General features: G+C 42.5%; 1 protein-coding gene across 1 annotated transcript in view; it reads left to right on the top strand.

Moving 5' to 3' along the window:
• ST6GALNAC5 (ST6 N-acetylgalactosaminide alpha-2,6-sialyltransferase 5) overlaps window positions 1-18,584 on the top strand; it is a 215,487-nt gene that overhangs the window by 168,924 nt on the left and 27,979 nt on the right. The window lies entirely within an intron of this gene.

An 18,584-nucleotide genomic window follows, 5' to 3' on the forward strand; every position in this document is an offset into this window, starting at 1 on the left:
TGACTCAAAGTGACCCTATAGGACAGAGTAGCACTACCCCATAGGGTTTCCAAGGAGTGGCTGGTAAATTCAAACTGCCAACCTTTTGGTTAGCAGCCATAGCTCTTAACCATTGTGCTATCACGGCCCCCCTAATTTAATATCAGATTTTATTTAAAGATTAGGGGAGTTTCACTGTTTGAATATTTTTAAACATCAATAATGTCCTCCTGAATTTGACTGAAGGCTGATTTATAGTCCTAGTATAAACCCACTGCTGTGAAGTCGATTCCTATGCACAGCAACCCTATAAGACAGAGCAGAGCTTCCCCAAAAGGTTCCCAAGGCTGTAAATCTTAACGGAAGCAGCAAGGAAGTCTGATTTTGAAACAAACGCCACACCAGTCCTGAGTGTAACTAGATATAAGCCAGGCCAGACCAGTGGGGAAACGGTCTGTTGAGGTTCTGTATTTAGCAATGCCTTCCTTCTGGGACCCCTGTCCTCCGCCTTCTGGCCTCCTGTGTTGTCAGAGCTGAAGCATACTTAGTTCTTCTAGCCTCAAATTATATATGGCCTCTCTACAAAACCCTAGGTGTCTCTAAAGCCTCAAGCTTTAGAGACACCTAGGGTTTTGTAGAGAGGCCATATATAATTTGAGAAATAAGCACAAATGAAGAAAGTGACCACCTCTGCTAGACCTGACCAGAGAGACTCACTGAGTCTCCTGCCTTAAAAGCCAAAACAAAACTTCCATGTAAAACCAGTCCCCATTATCAAGTGGTAGACAATTTCATTACAAGTGGGAAAAATAATCAGAACTTCTTCAAAACTTCAGGTCATTAAGAAAGGCCTTATAGTTCTCTGATTAGAATTCAAGCCGGAGGTAAAACTTACAGTCCCTCTGAGTGAAACATGAATATGAAAGAATGGAACGAATTCATGCAGCTTTAGGGTTAAAAAAAAATTCATTAGGCATCTTCTACATTTGAGCCACTTTTGGGACACAAAGACAGAATGTTATTATTCTGCCATCCAAGAATTGGTGCAGTATAAAGTAGGATATGCTGTTGGCAGAGGAGCAGGCTGAAGCTCCTCTGAGGATGAACTCGTTTCAGCCTCACGGCCTTATTAGAAAGGTTCTACTAGTACCATGATTTCATAGATGAGGAAACTAAGGCACAGGGAAGGTAAGAAATTGTCCAGGGTCAATAGTTGGTAAGCAATGGAATTTGAATCCAAGCATTAGGAATTAAGACTTTGTTGAGCAAGTGGCCTCTACATAGGAAATGGAACTGTGTGTTGACTTTCAGGTATGAGCCAGGGAGAAGGAGTGCCTTCTAGATGGAGGCTACACTGTGGGCAAAGGCGAGGACAGGACACCATGGGGTGAGTGGTGGTCTAGTTTGGGGGAGTATGAGGTTTTTTAAATGGATCAGTGAAAAATAAGCTATAAAAGGACGCATTAAGACACGTAGACTTCTCTCTGTAGACAGTAGGGAGTTAAGGAAGATCGCTGAGCTGGGGTGATGTGGCAGAACTGTGCTTTAAAAAGAAAATATGGTTCTTCCACTGTAGCCACTTAGTACACAAGTGGAAAACAGAAAACTTCCTGGCTAATAAAAATAATTGCAGCTACCTTGGTTGCTGTCGTAAACATCCAAGAAACGTATAATGGCTCAAAAGTGGCAGTTTTTTTCTTTCTCACATTGACAAAAAAGTGGGGCTTCCAAAGGCTTCCTAATAGCTCTCGTTCAAGGAACAATTCAGGGACTCTGTCTCCTTCCGTTCTGTGGCTTTGTTGTCTTCAACCCATGCTTCCAAGTTCACTGTGCTTGCAGATAGCAAGGTTTCAGAAGGGGAAGAGAGTAGAGAAGGCACCTGCTCCTTAAACACGCCCATGACTCCTGCCGTATTCCTGTACCCAGGCTGCCTTAGACGCCTGGGGGCTAGAAATACAGTCCCTGGCTGGGCAGCCACTTCCCTCAATGATCTACTCTACGGAGGGGAAGCATAAATTTTGGTAGACAGTAAACCATCACGATCACACCTGAGTAAGGGAAGAAAAGCTTATTTACATTCAGCAATAACTTTTCAAAGTAGCCTAGCACCTCATTTTGAAGCTTAGTTGTGGAATGAGTTTTATGAGGGAGGCTTAAAATAACATAAGCACAACCCTTCTAGCCCCAAATCTTATTTATCCAAATTATTTTTGAGGCTTCCAAATTGATTTTATACTTTCGTACCTAAGTGAACAAAGTTTAATTTAAGCTTTTCTTGATGACTTAAGATCCCCATCATAAATGTCACTTATAATGCACTGTGTTGTAAACACATGGCTTTTGAGTGGTGTGGAAATGTTTGTTCTTGCACTGAATGTCTCCAGAGTTCTAGGCTGCTCTTGAACTTTGCATCTTGAACTTTTCTGGCCCTCACAGTATTTGTACAGTCACTGTGTCTTCTCAATGCCTCTAATTTCTACATTTCTCAATGCTTCCTAGTTTCTCCTGCCATTTTTGTTATCTACTAGCCCTTTCCCTCTGTAGATGTTCTTTTTGCTTCCTTGGAAACTCTTCAATCTTTTCTTCCCAATTTTTCCACTCACCTCTGTTTTGTCATGTTATGGTAGGAAGAGCTAGCACATGCTTGGAAATGGCATTGACCCAGGTGCCAACACTGGCTGTGCCTTAGAAACTCTATGACCTGGAGCAGTTTAACCTCTGAACCTCTGTTTCCTCAAATATAAACTGAGGTGGTAATGTGTAGCTTGTGGATTAATTGAGATAATAGTAACATAAAAGGTTTCTCTGTAAAAAAAAAGAAAAGGTAGACATTATTATTGTTATTTTGGCACTGATAGGGTCTGGTTTTTATTGGCATCATCAATAGAAAGAGAAACCACACAAGACTCCAGGGAGTTGGATACAAGTAAGGATTGAGGAAGAGCTAGAACACGGGAGACACCTCCATGGAATGTGTAGCCAAAGCCACGAATGAGGCTCCTGAAAGCCTTCAAGGAGTTAAGGATCTACTAAGATACTTGAGCATAAGCCAGAGAAAGATCTAATATAAATGGATGAAGCCAACAGAGGAGTATCAAGAAAAGAAAAAACTGGGTAAAACTCTTCCTTTTTTCTTAAAAAAAAATTTTTTTTTAAAAAAGGGAACTCTTCTAAACTCTGAAATTCTCTTAAGCTGTTAATCCTATTTCCTTCCAGCCACTTCCAGGCTACTTGAAGGAGCTGGTATACCTCCTTCTCTTGCCAGAAGTCTGCTTCTTGTTATTTTACAGCTTCTTTCCAAGTCTGGGTATAGCCAGAGAAGCAAAGCATGTTGTACTGGACAGCCTGCCCAAGAGGGCCCATTCCACAAATAGTAGGTGCTTAATAACTATGTGTTGAACAAATGAAAAAGAAAAAGAAGAAAAGGTGATTTTTCTTTTTCACTAATACAGAATAAGCCATTTTGTGGCCCAGAGGATGTATCATGTTCAGCAAGATTAAAGCAGGTGGCAAAGTACCTCCCAGTATGTACATCACAGCTAATGTCCATCAGTGGTCAGCAAATGAATAGACTGTGCCTATGTCAATAATCCTGTTCGCAGCCTCATGCTTTATTTATTTAACTAATGGCTGCCTTGCTGGTAGCTCATCAAGATGGTGTTTATTGAACTTGGCAAAGTGAAAAATTATGCTTTTGTTTACTCATGTGTTCCTAGCTGGGGTGCTGAGTTGTTATCCAGCCTGCTGATGACCATTCATTCACTCTCAGAGCCCCTAAAACAGGCAGTTCGATAAACAAACCATCAGCTTGAGAATCAAAGTGTCAACACTGACACAATCTGGTTATTTGCTACTTGGCCGTAGTCAGTGTCCAGAACCGCAAATAATGATTCCTTCTGGAAACGCCTCTATGCCTAGACAATAAAGTGAGTAGAAGTCAGGTTGCAGTGTAATTAGTTTAGCTTGTGCTACTTGGTCTTTTATGAGAAAATGAGTATTTGCCCCAAATTAAAGGTGCTGTTTTGGATGGATTTGTCTCTTGGTCTATACTCAAGAACACTGATGGAAATGGAAGCCCAAAAGGAAAGCATGGGAGAGTCTATAGCTCTGGAAGTATCCCCTATCCTGAATTAAGTAATTTATTTATTTGTACATCAAATATTTAATAAACAACTACTGTGTATTAGGTCTTGTGGATATTGTAAGACCTAATCCCAACTCAAGGAGCTCTAGTGGTGCAATGGTTAAGTGCTCAGCTGCTAATCAGGTAGAAAAGACATGGCAATCTGCTCCTGTAAAGATTACAGCCTAGGAACTCTATGGGGCAGTTCTACTTTGTCATATAGTGTCACTATGAGTCAAAATAGACTCAATAGCACACGACAACAACAAAAACTCACTCAGGCATGAACCTAGTTCTTAAGAATCTTATAATTTTGTAAAGACAGACATTGAATCAATGATTGCAGCTATGATCAGAATTACAAAGGGAGAAACAAGATTGCTAAACTAGACTTGGAGTTTAGGAAAGTTCCCCAAGAAAGTGATGCTTTGAATGAGAGGTGAAGGAGTTAGAAAAGTAATGTATCAGGAGATGAGACAGAGTAGGGAAATCGTTAATACTATTATTATCTCAGTTAAGCCTCAAAATAACTCTGCAAGGTAGGTATTACTGTTCTGATTTACAACTGAGGAAAACTGAGGTTCCAGGAAAGCATGTGCAAAGGCCCCGAGGCAATGCTCTGTGAATGGCGCCACTTGGAGCTCCCAGGAGCCACAGGGTCATACAAGGCCAGTGTGACTGGAGTCTGGAGAGGGAGGGAGAAAGGAGCTTGTTGAGGTAGTAGGGCCCAGTAAGCCACAGGAAGGACTTCATCCTCAAAACAATAGAAGGCCAGTGTAAGCAGGTGCAGGTCATAATTAGATATTCGTTTTTGAAAGGCCGCCCTGGCTGGTGTGTACAATAGACAGAAGTGGATGTGGGAGGTCTAGCTATGAGGCATAGCAGTGGTCTGGTGATGATAATGGTGGGTTGAAGCAATGTTCAAATGGAGAGAAGTGATCAAATTTAACAGAAATAGGGAGGTTGAGTCAGCAAGGTAACAAGTGCCCTGATGTAAGGGGAGAGGGTGTAGCAGGTTACTGAGGAGAGTCTGTTTGCAGTCTTTAATGACTAAACCATAATAATGCTAATTACTATTCCTTATTGAGTGTCCACCATGACCATTTTACAGATGAGAAAACTGACACCAAGAATAAAAAAAAAAAAAAGGAAAGTACCTACTAATAAATGACAAAACGGAGATTCAAACTTAAGTCTGACCCCAAAGCCTGCCTTTTCTGCTTAACACTACAAATAAATTGTTCTGTTCAATTAGATTTTTTTTCATTCCATCATCTAAAACCTTAGCTTTTTCTCCATGCAATTCAGGTATGATATATAGCTCATAATTCTCATATGAAAATTCATAGTTTTCATAACTTTCTTGTCTTTGACCGTCAGTTCTTAGTTATCTTCCCAGATTTGGGCTATGCTCTGTTTATTTTAAGGCCCTTTCAAATGTCACTAAATACCACCCTATTCTGATGAAAATGCAGCTTTGTGTTTTTTTTTAGCAAATGCAGGGTCCTGTAGGTCCAGTGTCCTCCTAGAGGAAGTAATTGCATCCTGAGTGACCTGTGAGGAAATTCACATCAGGGAGTTATTTGAAAGTCCCCCAGGTGAGCCAGTGCATAAGGTCAGCCATTGTACTGGTGTTCCAGAGAAGAAGTAGGCTCCAGCTCTGCTTGTCACACCCCTTTTGGACAGAGGACACTCCTGTACTGCTTGCTGAGAAAGTACAGCAGTGAGGTATGATGAGATTTCTTTAACTATTTCTTGAGCACCTGCTGTATGCCAGCCACTGAGTGGGATCCCAGCCCTCATTTTAGTGGTGGGGACAATGAATAAATAAAAAATTAAAGATTGTGGTAAGGGCCATAAAGGACATGAACAGGGTAATAATAAGTGATTCATTTTGCCTCATCTGATAAAACAGGGACCATGGTAGAGCCAGCCTCTCAGGGCTGTTTTCAGGAGTAAATGAGATAATCTATGTAAGGTGCTTACTACAGTGCCTGGAACACTAGCGGAACATTCAGTCAGTGTTATCAGTGGTTATTACTGTTAGCTGCTGTCAAGTCAGCCCCCAATTCAGGGGGACCCCATACGCAACAGGAGCGGACCGTTGTGATCCATAGGGTTTTCACTGGCTGATTTTCAAAAGGAGATTAGCAGACCTCTCGTCCTAGCCCATCTTATTCTGAAAGCTGTTCGGCATCATAGCAAAACACCAGTCTCCACTGACAGGGCTGGTGGCTGTGCACAACATGCCTCGGTCAGGAATCAAACCCAGGCTTCCTACATGGAAGACTAGAATTCTACCACTAAAGCTGTCACTGCCCCCATTATCAGTGGATAATACCTTTGTTTTAGCATAAGAGATGAGGCCCCTTCCAAGTGGGGCAATGTCTTGAATTGAATTGTGTCCCCCAAAAATGTGTATCAACTTGGTTAGGCCATGATTCCCAGTATTGTGTGGTTGTCCTCCATTTTGTGATTGTATTATGTTAAGAGGACTAGGGTAGGATTGTAACACCACCCTTACTCGGGTTACCTCCCTGATCCAACGTAAAGGGAGTTTCCCTGGAGTGTGGTCTGTACTACCTTTTATCTCTCAAGAGACAAAAGGAAAGGGAAGCAAGCAGAGAATTGAGAACCTCATACCACCAAAAGACCAGCACTGAGAGCAGAGTGTGTCCTTTGGACCTGAGCAGGGCACGTCCTTTGGACCTGAGGTTTCTGCACTGAGATGCTCCCAGACCAAGGGAAGACTGATGAGAAGGACCTTCCTTCAGAGGTGACAGAGAGAGAAAGCCTTAATCTGGAGCTGACACCCTGAATTTGGACTTGTAACCTATTAGACTGTGAGAGAATAAATTTCGCTTTGTTAAAGCCACCCACATGTGGGATTTCTGTTACAGCAGCACTAGATGACTAACATAGGCCATCAGGGAGTGCCTCCTGGTGGAGGTGACTTTAAGCCAGAACCTGAAAGAAGGGGTTGAGCAAGGGAAGAGCTACAGAAGCAAAGGCTGGAGACCAGAAAAGTAGTGCCTGGTGTCTCCCAGGCACAGAAAGGAGATCAGCTGGGTTGGAGAACGAAGACTGAGAGGGAGAATGAAGTGAGGTGAGGGCTGTGAGACAGGCAAGACTCCGATCAGGTAAAGAGTTTAGATTTTCTTTTTCAAGCAGGATAGGAGAGTAGAGGATTTGTGCTTTACAATATCAGTCTAACAGTTGTGCAGGGAATGAACTGCAAGAATGAAAGTTGCAAGACCAGGCAGGAGCATTGGTGGGTGGTGCTGAAGCTGGGAGGGTATTAGGCAGAGGGTACAGAGACCTTGTCAGAGTCCTTGGGTGGTACAAATGGTTGAGAAGCTCTGCTGCTAACCTAAATGCTAGAGGTTCGAGTCCATTCAGAGGTGCCTCAGGAGAAAGTCCTGGCAATTTACTTCTGAAAAATCAGCCATTGAGATCTCTTTGGGGCAATGTTCTACTTTGACACACATGGGGATGACATAAGTCAGAATGGATTCCGCGGCAACTGGATTTTAGAGACCTTGTTAGTGGCAGGAAAGTCCTGACTGGCTACAACTTTGAGGGGCTATGCTGGCCAAAAAGAAGCCCAAGTGTCCAATTTAATGGGTCAAGAGCAACCCACCAGGCAGAAGCCCCTTCCCTGTAATTGAGGGTTCAGATGCTATACAGATATTCCCCATTGCTTATTCTGCAAACGTCAGCTGCTGCTGCCAGGGCAGGCGGCCCTGCTGAGGGCAGCATGTCAAACAAGGGATATTCCTTCTTGTTCACCTGTCTTTAAAAAATCACATCCACTTTTTAGGCTCTATTTTAAGTATGCAATTAATTCATGATTCGTTTTCAGTGAGTTCCCGGTGACTTAGAAAAGCCTTTGAATGTAAATGGATTACCTTACCTTTTTAGGAATGAGGAGACCTGGGTTTTCAGCCTAAGTGCTGCCTTTAGCTGTGCAATCTTGAGCAAATCACATAACCTCCGGAGTCTCAGCTTTTTCATCTGTGAAATAAAGGTATTGGCCTATGTCAGTGGCTCTCAAACTCGATGGTACATTAGAATCCCTTCAAGGGTTTGTTAAAACTGGGCCTCACCCCAGAGCTTCTGTTTCTGTAGGTCTGAAGAAGGGCTCAAAATTTTGCATTGCTGTCTAGTCCTCTAAGGAACATTGGTGGTTCCATGGTAGAATTCTTGTCTTCTATGTGGACTCCACATGAGGTGCGTTGGTTGGGATTTCACATCCAACCCAAAACCCACTGTCATCAAGTCAATTCTGACTCACAGCAACCTATGTGGAGCCGCCACCTGTCTGTCAGTGGAGGGCGCATGTTGGCTATGATGTTGAACAGGTTTCAGCAGAGCTTCCAGGCTAAGATGAACTAAGAAGAAAAGCCTAGTGATCTATTTCCAATAATCAGCCAAAGAAAACCTTATGACTGTTCTTTTGGGCTTCCCAGAGAACATCCATACACCAGAGAACATGGCACATCCCTGGGGACAATGGAAGTCTCATGCCACAACTGCCCCAGACCTTGCCTAATGAGTCCCTTTGCTTGTATCCTTCCTGGTTTAAATAAATGATTAATTCAAACTGCCATTTTGTAAGCAACCCCGTGAAGAGGCCCACGTGGCAAAAAAAAAAATTGAAGTCTCTGGCCAACGGCCAGTGAAGAACCAAGGCCTGCCAACAACCGCATGAGGGAGCTTGGAAGTGTATTCTCCAGCCCCAGTCAAGCCTTGAGATGACTGCAGCCTGACTGACAGCTTAACTGCAACCTGGTGAGAGACCCTGAGCCAGAACCACCCAGCTAAGCCACTCTTGGATCCCTGATCCTCAGAAACTGTGTGAGATAATAAAAGTTTGTTGTTTTAAGCTGCAAAAAAAAGAAAAAAAAAAATCCTATGATCACAACTGTCTGATCCCCAACCAATCATACAGATGGCACAGGACCTGGAAGCATTTTGTGCCCTTGTGCCTGAGGTCACAATGAGTCAGGGCCAACTTAAAGGCAGCTAACAACACAATCCAGTTCCTAGGCTTTGTTGCTGCGGTTCTGGGAACCACATTGTGAGAATTACTGGGCTGGATACTGAAATTTGTGCTAGAGATATTATTCTATAATTCTGTGAAACTCAATGTAATATGACTAGATGAAGTGAATTTTCTAACTTTAGTTAGGAAAATCTAGTTTAAGCATAAAAATATGCCCTAGCAAATGCTCACTTTATTTTCCACTTAGAATTTGCTCCCATGCCCCTACTCCCACACACACAAGTGTGAAGATTAAGTGGACCCTCTTTCTCTCTGCTTTCTGCACCTGTGGGCCACCCACTCTCTTCTGGCCAGGGGGTCTTGCACACACAAGACTCATGCAGAAGCCAGCAGAAGATATTGACTCCGCATTCAACAGAATCACCTACCCTTGGTGACACTTTCTTGGGATAGGAAGAGGGGCACAATAGGTGGAATTAGAAACCTGAAAACTGATGGCATCAAGATGCCCATGAAAAGATGTTCAAAGTCATTATTCACTAGAAAAATGCAAATCAAAGGCACAAGGAGATAGTTCTTCTCACTCCCCAGAATGGCTATAATCAAACAGACAGTAACAAGTGTTGAGGAGGGTGTGGAGAAATTGGAACCCTTATACGTTGCAGGTGAGAACGAAAATGGTATAACCACTTTGGAAAGCAGTTTGGCAATTTCTCAAAATAAATATAAAGTTGCCGTATGATCCAGCAATTCCACTACTAGTCATCTATCCAGGAGAGTGGAAGACATATAAAGTTTTGTATACAAATGTTAATAATAACATTATTTATAATAACCAAAAAATGAAAACAACCCAAATGTTCATGAGCTGGTGAATTAGCTCATGAAGAGATTTTGCTGATTAGCAAAATCTGGTATATCCATACATTGGAATATTATTCAGCAGTAAAAAAGAATGGAGTACTGATACATGTTCCTACATGGATAAACTTCAAAGTCATTATGTTAAGTGAAAGAAGCCAGATGTGAAAGGCTACATATTATATGATTCTGTTTTATATAAAATGTCCAGAAAGGATCAACCTGTAGAGACACAAAGTAGATTAGTAGTTGCCTTTTTTAGGAGTGGAAGGGAGAATAAAGTTTCTTTTGGGGATGATATTAGTGTACTAAAGTTCAATTGTGATGGTGATTGCACAACTCTGTAAATACACTAAAAATCATTAATTGCACGTTTAAAATGGATTAGTTTTTTGGTATGTAAATTATATTTCAGTAAAGCTGATAAAAATACATTTTAAAAATAGAATGTGTTTTTTTAAAAAAAAACCAATGGGATTTCCTGGGCCTATATTTGAAGGTTATGTAGTGCTGAAGGTAGTTATAATGTACACATGAGACTCATAATACTGTGTTCTAGAAAAATAACCAGACGGAAAATATCAAGGACTGGATACTAGCAGAATGGTGACACTTAAATAAAATAAACTCATTTACTTAACATTCTTATGCCCCAGGCACTGTGGTAAATATTTTACATGCTTTATCATTCAAACATTCATTTAAATATAATTGAAGCACTGCTCTTCATGCTGAAGGTACAGCGTACACCAGACAAAGCCCCTCCTGTCAGGAAGCTTACATTCTAGTAAAGAAAGACAATGAACATGTAAATACACAAGCCAATAATTAAGATTATTTTAGGTAGTGATGTTGTTGGATGCTGTCAAGTCGATTCCAACTCATAGCAACCCTATATAACAGAGTAAAACTGCCCCATAGGGTTTTCTAGACTGTAATCTTTATAGAAGCAGATCACCAGGTCTTTCTCCCAGAGAGAGATGGTGAGTTCGAATCGCCAACTTTTGGTTACCGGCTGAGCACTTAACCACTGTGCCACCAGGGCTCCTTTAGGTAGTGAAAATTAAACCTGGATAATGGGAGAGACAGGAGATGGAAAAGGGGGGATGGTTTGGACTGAGAGGTCAGGGGGGCTTCCGGAGGAGGAGATTTGAGCTAACACCTGAAGGATGTGAAGAAGGGGTCATACGAAGGTCAGAGGAAGAGTGGCTTGGTGGAGGCAGAGGGGATAGTTATCACAAAGAGCATGAGACAGGAATGAACGTGGTGTGACTGAGAAATGGAGAAATGGCAGGGTGGTCAAGGGAGGGTGCTGTACAAAATGGAAAGACAGGTAAGGGTAGAAATGGTATATCTTTAGGGCCATTGTAAAGAGTTAGATTTAGAGTTTGATTTTTTCTTCCCGTTGCAATAGTAAATCACTGGAGGATTTGAGCAGATATCTTGTGATTTGCATATTAGAGGTCATCCCACCAGCATCTTGGAGACAGGAATGTAGGTGAGGGGAAAAAAGAGGAAAGTAAAGAGTTAAAAGTGTGCTGCAGGAGTTAAGGAGACATGATGGTGGCTTAGATGAAAGTGGTGGAAGCAGGAATGGTTAGAAGTGGTAGGATTTGGGGATAGATGCAGGAGGATAGGCCCAACAGAATCAGATGGGCTGGAAGGAGTAGGGAAGTTCCTGTGTGGTGCAAATGGTTAGCATGCTCAGCTGCTAACCCAAAATTTGGAGGCTGGAGTCCACTCAGAGGTGCCTCCCAAGAAAGACCTGGCAATCTACTTCTGAAAAGTCAGCAATTGAAAACTTTATGGAGCGCCGTTCTACTCTGATACATATGGGGTTGCCATGAGTCAGAATCAACTTGCAGGCAACGGGTACTGGTGCTAGAGGGTAGAGAAAGAAAGGTATCGGGGACGATCCTTGATTTTTGGATTGAGCAACTGGGTGGGAGATGTACCATTAACTGGGAGGGCAGACCTTCCCTGTGAGATCAGCTTTACTGTATCCATCTTATAGATGAGGAACCTGAGGCTAAGCTGCTTGCTCAAAATTATTCATCTAAGGAGTGGAAGAAGCAGATTCAAAGCCAGGTGATTCCAAAGAGCATATTTTAAACACTGCTCAGAACTGCCTCCTGACCATGGAGCTCTTTGGTCCTTATCCAGCCAATAAATAGAAATTGTATAAGGTGGCCTTGGGTAGCAAGAAGAGGACTGCTTGGTAGTGAAAACTGGTGGGTGGGCTTATCATTGAATAAGAGAAAAAGGAGCGAGTTGGAAGAGTAACACTTTACTAGTGAATCACATTAAATAATCAGAGTGGCTTAAACCCAGTGTCAGGCTGTACTGAGATTGACAGCTAGTAAAAGCCCACTAATTACAGGAAAACATCCGATTTGGAAAGTGCAGAGATTCTCAAAACACCTGCAGCCATTTAATATATCTTATATTTGCTCCAGACCAGCAGGCAGCTCCCAGAGCAAGGCTGGTCTCATTACTGAGCTAATGGACATTATGCTCTGAGGTACCTTTTCCTCTGCCAGATAAATCAGGATTTTAAAAAGTGAAGCCTGGTATTGCTATGCTGCAGATGTTTGCAAGGACATCACTGGGTGTTTTAGGTGTCAAGATTAATTTGACTTGGCCTGGTCTATTCTCTTAAAAAAGGCTCAGGAAGCACTAGCTATGTCACCGGGAGAATCCCTCTCTGCTCTTGCTCCTCAGGCTGTGACAGAAATCAGACCTTGATTCCCTGAGCACCGTTCCTCAAATAGGGATTACTCTCATCTCTACAGCCCAAAGGAGTAAATTGTGATGAAAGTTGTCGTGCTCACCTATTCCCTGATATACATTTTTTTTTGGTCAGAGAGAGGGGCTGGAGGGATAGAAAAAGTCATTCACACATTCTAAAATATTCATGAGCCCCCACAAAGTGGCAGATATGATCTTAGTTTCTGGGGATGATGACAAATGCTTGCACATTATAAAAGAGCAGAAGTGGCAGCACAAACGAAATGGGAAGCTCTGTGTATGTGTGTGTGTGTGTGTGTGTTCGTGCATGCACATGTCTGTGTGTGTATGTAGGCTCCCTCTAGAGAGCCAGCCCACCCATCCCCCACAGCCACCTGAACAGCAGCCCCTTGGGGAATAGACTGCAGCTCTGAGTATCAGCTGAGAAAGGGCAACTCCTCCAAGCGCTGTAGATTTTCCTGGGCATTTTTCACCTCACAACAGCTCTAATGTCCTTGGCATCAAGCTCTTACTAGGGATTAATAACTGGCTGGGCTTAATGGCCCTTGCTGTGTCCTGGGCCATTTTCCCAGCCAGCCATTAATTCCAGGAAGTACCCTGGGCTCTGGCCATTATGGCTGCCCAGACCTGGAGGCTGCTCTGAGGCAAATGGCCACGGCCTCCATCTCTGCAGACAGAAGGCTTCCACAGCCCCTTCTCCGTTCTTGTCTCCACAGTATCAGCACCAAGGGCTGCTGTTTATAGGCAAATTCTAGGTAAGGGTACCACTTTACACCTCGTTTTTGTTTCTCAGAGGACAGAGAAGGTGGGGGGCTGGCTTTCATGTCTTCATTTATCTATCGACCCATGTACTCAGGATTAATAAGTACTTTATGTGGATCAGGAATCCCTGAGTGGTGTAAATGATTGATGCACTCAGCTGCTAACCAAAAGGTTGGAGGTTCAAGTCCATCCAGAGTTTCCTTGCAAGAAAAGCTGGTGATCTACTTCCAAAAAATCAGCCATTGAAAACCTTATGGAGCGCTGTTCTACTCGGACACACATGGGGTCACCATTAGTCAAAATCATCTCAGCAGCCACTAGTTTGGGCTTTTTTGTTTATATGAATCAGGACAGAAAAGAAATTTTCAAGATTGGAGCGACCTAATATGGGTGTCTATGTTTCTTGCTAATGGACGGAACATGTTCCACAGAATCAGGGAGGCTCAATTACTGTGAGAAAGAAGGCAGAGAGAAGGCCTTGCTAGGCAGCGAGGGCCCTGGGAGCCGACTCCCCTTCTGAGTCCTCAATGGTGCTTCATCTCCCAGGCCAACTGGCAGAGCCACAAGTTCACCTTCCTGCAGTTCGCTAAGTGATTCATCAACCCAGCATATGAGTGCTTAAGGGAAGTACATGTAAATAGTGCATCAGGAATCTTAACTCACCAAGGCATGAATATTTCCACCCATATCATTAAGACACTGAGGATTATAGTGGTTCTGAGATGTGGAGGAACACGGCTCTATCAGAGGACTGTAATACATTTTGAGAAAACAGGGTCACAGAGCTGGTATAATTTTTAGTCATTCTGTCTCCCAAGACGTCATCAGTCCCTCTGAATGCAGGGAACAGACTTCATTTCTTCCTTCTTTGGAAGTGATTCAGCCCTTGGCACATGGTCTTCCCAACTGTTGGAAGTATAACATTATGTTTAGAGCAGCAATTGCCGATTTTATTGGCATCACTTACTAAAAGGCACTTAAGGCATAATTCAGATGTCAATCTTTTTTGCATTGTTTCTTGCATCCGCACAACTCAAAGAATGGCTATTGGTGCCTGAGGTAATCAATGCTTCGGAACTAAGGCAGGTGGGCAGGAATCATGTGGGAGGGACTTCTGGGACTGGGTGGACCCGGGTACGTTTTTGTGGTTCCTAGTAATCACAGGTCTGTTAATGGTCCAGATGTTTAAAGCCAAAATGTTGGAAGTTTGAGCCCAACCCAGAAGCACTGCAGAAGGAAGCCCCAATGATCTATTTCCAAACAATCAGTCACTGAAAACCCCATGGAGCAGAGTTCTTCCATGACACACATGGGGTCACCATGAGTCGGAGTCAACTCAATGGCAACAGAGAGTCTGTGTGACCTGGTCAACAACCTTGGCCTTCCCTGCAAAAGGTCTTCCCCTGGCTCTTGTGGGCAAAGGAAAGCTGGCCTCCAGCTGTGAGAATCACAGGCAGAATAATTAATTATGAGTGAAAGAGGTGCTCCTGGGACCTTCAAAATGTTTTTCTGAGTAATAATAGGCACAATGTATTGAAAACTACAAATCAAACTGGAAAAATCAGGATGATAGCTATAGAAAAGGCTGATGAGAAAAAAGCAAATTTCACGGCAGCAGGGTCCATTGGGATGAAATCTTATGTAGTGGCCTTATTAAGCAAATGTACTGAGTTAATACAGTACCTCAGGGGTATATTTAAGTGCTCAGTAAGTGTCTTTTGAATGAATAAACAAATGAACGTCATTTGACCATGAGTATCTAGTTGATTCCCCCACCTTTTTCTTTAACCAGTGAGAAAGTTAAGTACCTCGTTTGTTTAAAAAAAAAAAAAAACCAAAGTCCATGTTAGGCCAAGGGTCTCCAGACCCTAATCCTTATTGATAACATGCTGTTTGTAGATACTCCTTGTCATCTTTGTACTTTTTTTTAAAGGTGGGCTTCTTCATAAGTGGCAATAAAGTGACCCACTGTCCTAGTTTACTTGAGATTGAAAGGTTTCTCAGAATATAGAACTTTCAATGCTTAACCGGGGACAACTATGGACAACCATATTGGCAGAGTCAGTCCTGTGGATCTGTGCTGTTCCACCGTCAACCGCCCTATCAGCCCTTCCAAGCCAAGCGTCAGCCTCTACGTTCTCACCTCCCACCACAGTCAGACTTCTGTCACCTCTGCTTTACAGAGTCTGTTTTGTCAGAGGTCACCAAATCCAAAAAATACTTTTCAAGCCTTTTTTTACTCATTCTGTCATGGCTAGTGGCATCTTTGACAACTTCCTCTGTTATTGATTGAATAGTAAAAAAAAAAATTTTTTTTTTTTTTACTGTTATTGATTGAACAGTGCACCCCCCCAAAATATGGGTTATAAATCCTAACCCCTATTCTTGTGAATGTGATCTCATTTGTGAATAGGGTTTTCTTTGTTATGTTTATGAGGCCATATCAGTGTAGGGTGTGTTTTAAGCCAGTCACTCTTGAGATATAAAAAGAGCAGATTAGGCACAGAAGTAAGTGAGCAGGGATGAGGGAAGACAGATGCCACATGGAAAATGGTAGAGAAGCTGAGACTAGGATTTTTCCCCCGAGTGGACAGAGAGAGACTTCTGGAGGCAGTACCCTAGCCTAGTGCCCCAAGAGTAGTACCAACACTATTCACTGTCAGGGCATCCCCACAGGACAGAGTAGAATTGCCCATAGGGTTTCCAAAGAGCAGCTGGTGAATTTGAACTGCTGAAGTTTGGTTAGCAGTTGTAACACTTAACCACTGGGCCACCAAGGCTCCAATTTTGGACTGGCCTCTTAAATTGTGAGAAAATAAATTTCTGTTTGTTAAAGCCACCCACTTCTGGTATTTCTGTTATAGCAACACTAAGAAATTAAGAACTTCCTTTTAAAAATGGTCTTATCCATTGGTTCTGTTGCACCATCCTTTCCTGGTTGCTCTCCCATGTCTCTTAACTCTTCTAAAAAAAAAAAAAAACTCTTCTAGATAGGCTCAAATGCTCCCTCACCTTCATTCCCGTGACACCTGTGTCTAATTGTGTTATAGTACTTCCTGCATGGTCCTATAATTATTTGTCAGGGAGGCATCCTCTCCCTGTACTGTATGCTCCTTGAGAGAAAGACGGTGTCTTCTGCATCTTTTTATCTGCAGCACCACGGTCAGTGCCTGGAACATAAAGCCTATGGAGCAGTTCTACTCTGCCATATAGCGTCCCTTTGAGTCAGAATTGATGCACTGGCACACAACAGCAATAACAATAGTATGTTTGTTGAATAAATCTTAGTTGAACTCTCCTTTTAATCCAAGGCCGGCAGGTTCTTCAACGGCACGGGAGCACTTTCTGGGAATCTAGAATATGATTATTCCTCAGATGAAGGTTTGGCTTTAACCACATTTCAGCATCATAGAGTTGAGACCCTAGCTGGATGAATCTATTGTGAATGAGTCCCTGAGGAATGGAGGCATTGGATAGAAGACCCTGTCATTTTTACTGCATCCACCTAGCCTAGTGCCCTAAGAGCAGTACCAACACTACGGTTCAAGAAATAGTATCAGTGAGTTTCTGGGAGGAAGGGAGGTAGGCAAGGAGTAAAGCAATATCCATGGCACGTATTCTCCCTATTCTACTCTACTGCAATGGCATAATGGTTAATCCCACAGGCTGTGTAACCAGACTACCTGGGCCTAAATCCCAGATCTGCCATTTCCTAACTGACCTTGAGTGAGTTGCTTCACTTCTCTATGCCTCAATACTGTCATTTGTAAAATGGGGGTGATAATGATAGTATCTACCTTATAGGGCTATTTGAAGAATTAATGCAATTATATAAAGAGTTCAGAACAGTGGCCAGCACCTGGTGAACACTCAGATATTAACTAACTGATAGCTCGTTGCATTGTGCCCCCGGCCTTGCTGTTCTCTGTCCAGCCCCTTCTCTTCACACTGTCACACTTTGTTGTACTCTTTATAGACCCACTGCCCCTTACTGGAGTATGAGCTCTTTGAGGGGTTCTGTTGTCTCCACATTTGCATTCATATGGCCTAGCACAGGGCCTGTCACCTAAGAGTAATTGAGTGTTGAATGAATGATGAGACTTTGCAAGGGTAGATTGCTATTTTACAAGCCCATGTGTCCCTTATAAACACAGAGTGGTCAATACTGATTTAGTGAGTGCTACAACAGGCTCCACAATTATGGATAACCATAATAGCAGAGACCATTTATTGAATAGTTACTTTGTACCAGGTCCTATGGTAAGTATTAGAATCAACCACATACAATTGCTATTTTTGTAGGCTTTTAATAGTCAAATATTGGTAATTTCAAAAGGTTCAACCTAATACTGTGCGTATATGTATTTTCTCACCCTACCAAGGTAGAATGAGGCATTATCCTCAGTTTTAAGCTGAGAAAACTGAGGCTTATTGAGATTAGTGACTTACTAAGGCCTGATAGCTAATAGGTGGCGGAGATAAGGCTGGGACCATTGGTGCTCTTGGCCTCTATACATTGAAATAATGTGGCTGCCCTCAAGGTACTCTATGTCTTGTTCTGAAGACTTAGCTAGAGCTCAGAAAAAGATACAGAACTGAATATATGTAGTACTAAATTAGGTTTGATTTCTTGAGGCTGCACAGGAGCCAGTGTATACTGCTCAAAGTTAACAGAGAAGAAGGGAAGAGTCTGGGGAAAATCTAAAAATGCAACATTCCTTTAGAACATTCTTGATTCTTGTGCACTTGCTGGCCTTGGCCTCAAGGTGTAATTATATTATCTTTGAACAGAAACTAAGAGATGTTTCTCATTAAACATGAATAGAGGAAAGTGTAATTTGTTCAAATGTAGGTGTCCAGAAATCAAATCATAGGTGTGCCAGGGTGTTGAAATGAACGTTTCCATTGGATTTGTCCCTGGTAAGCACCACAGGGCCAAACTTCCATCTTTACCTTTACAAAGATGGACCAACTCACTTTCTCTCTGTGTTCCCTTAAAGTTGGAGAAACAACCCTAATTGTCATTTCAAAATTACAGAGTGAAGGGATTACACTTTGCATGTCATTTCCTGGTGATTCTAAGTTGATGCTTATTTAGGAGAAACA

This window comes from Elephas maximus, chromosome 3 (genome assembly GCF_024166365.1).
Source record: "Elephas maximus indicus isolate mEleMax1 chromosome 3, mEleMax1 primary haplotype, whole genome shotgun sequence".
In the NCBI taxonomy this organism is placed as follows: Eukaryota; Metazoa; Chordata; class Mammalia; order Proboscidea; family Elephantidae; genus Elephas; species Elephas maximus.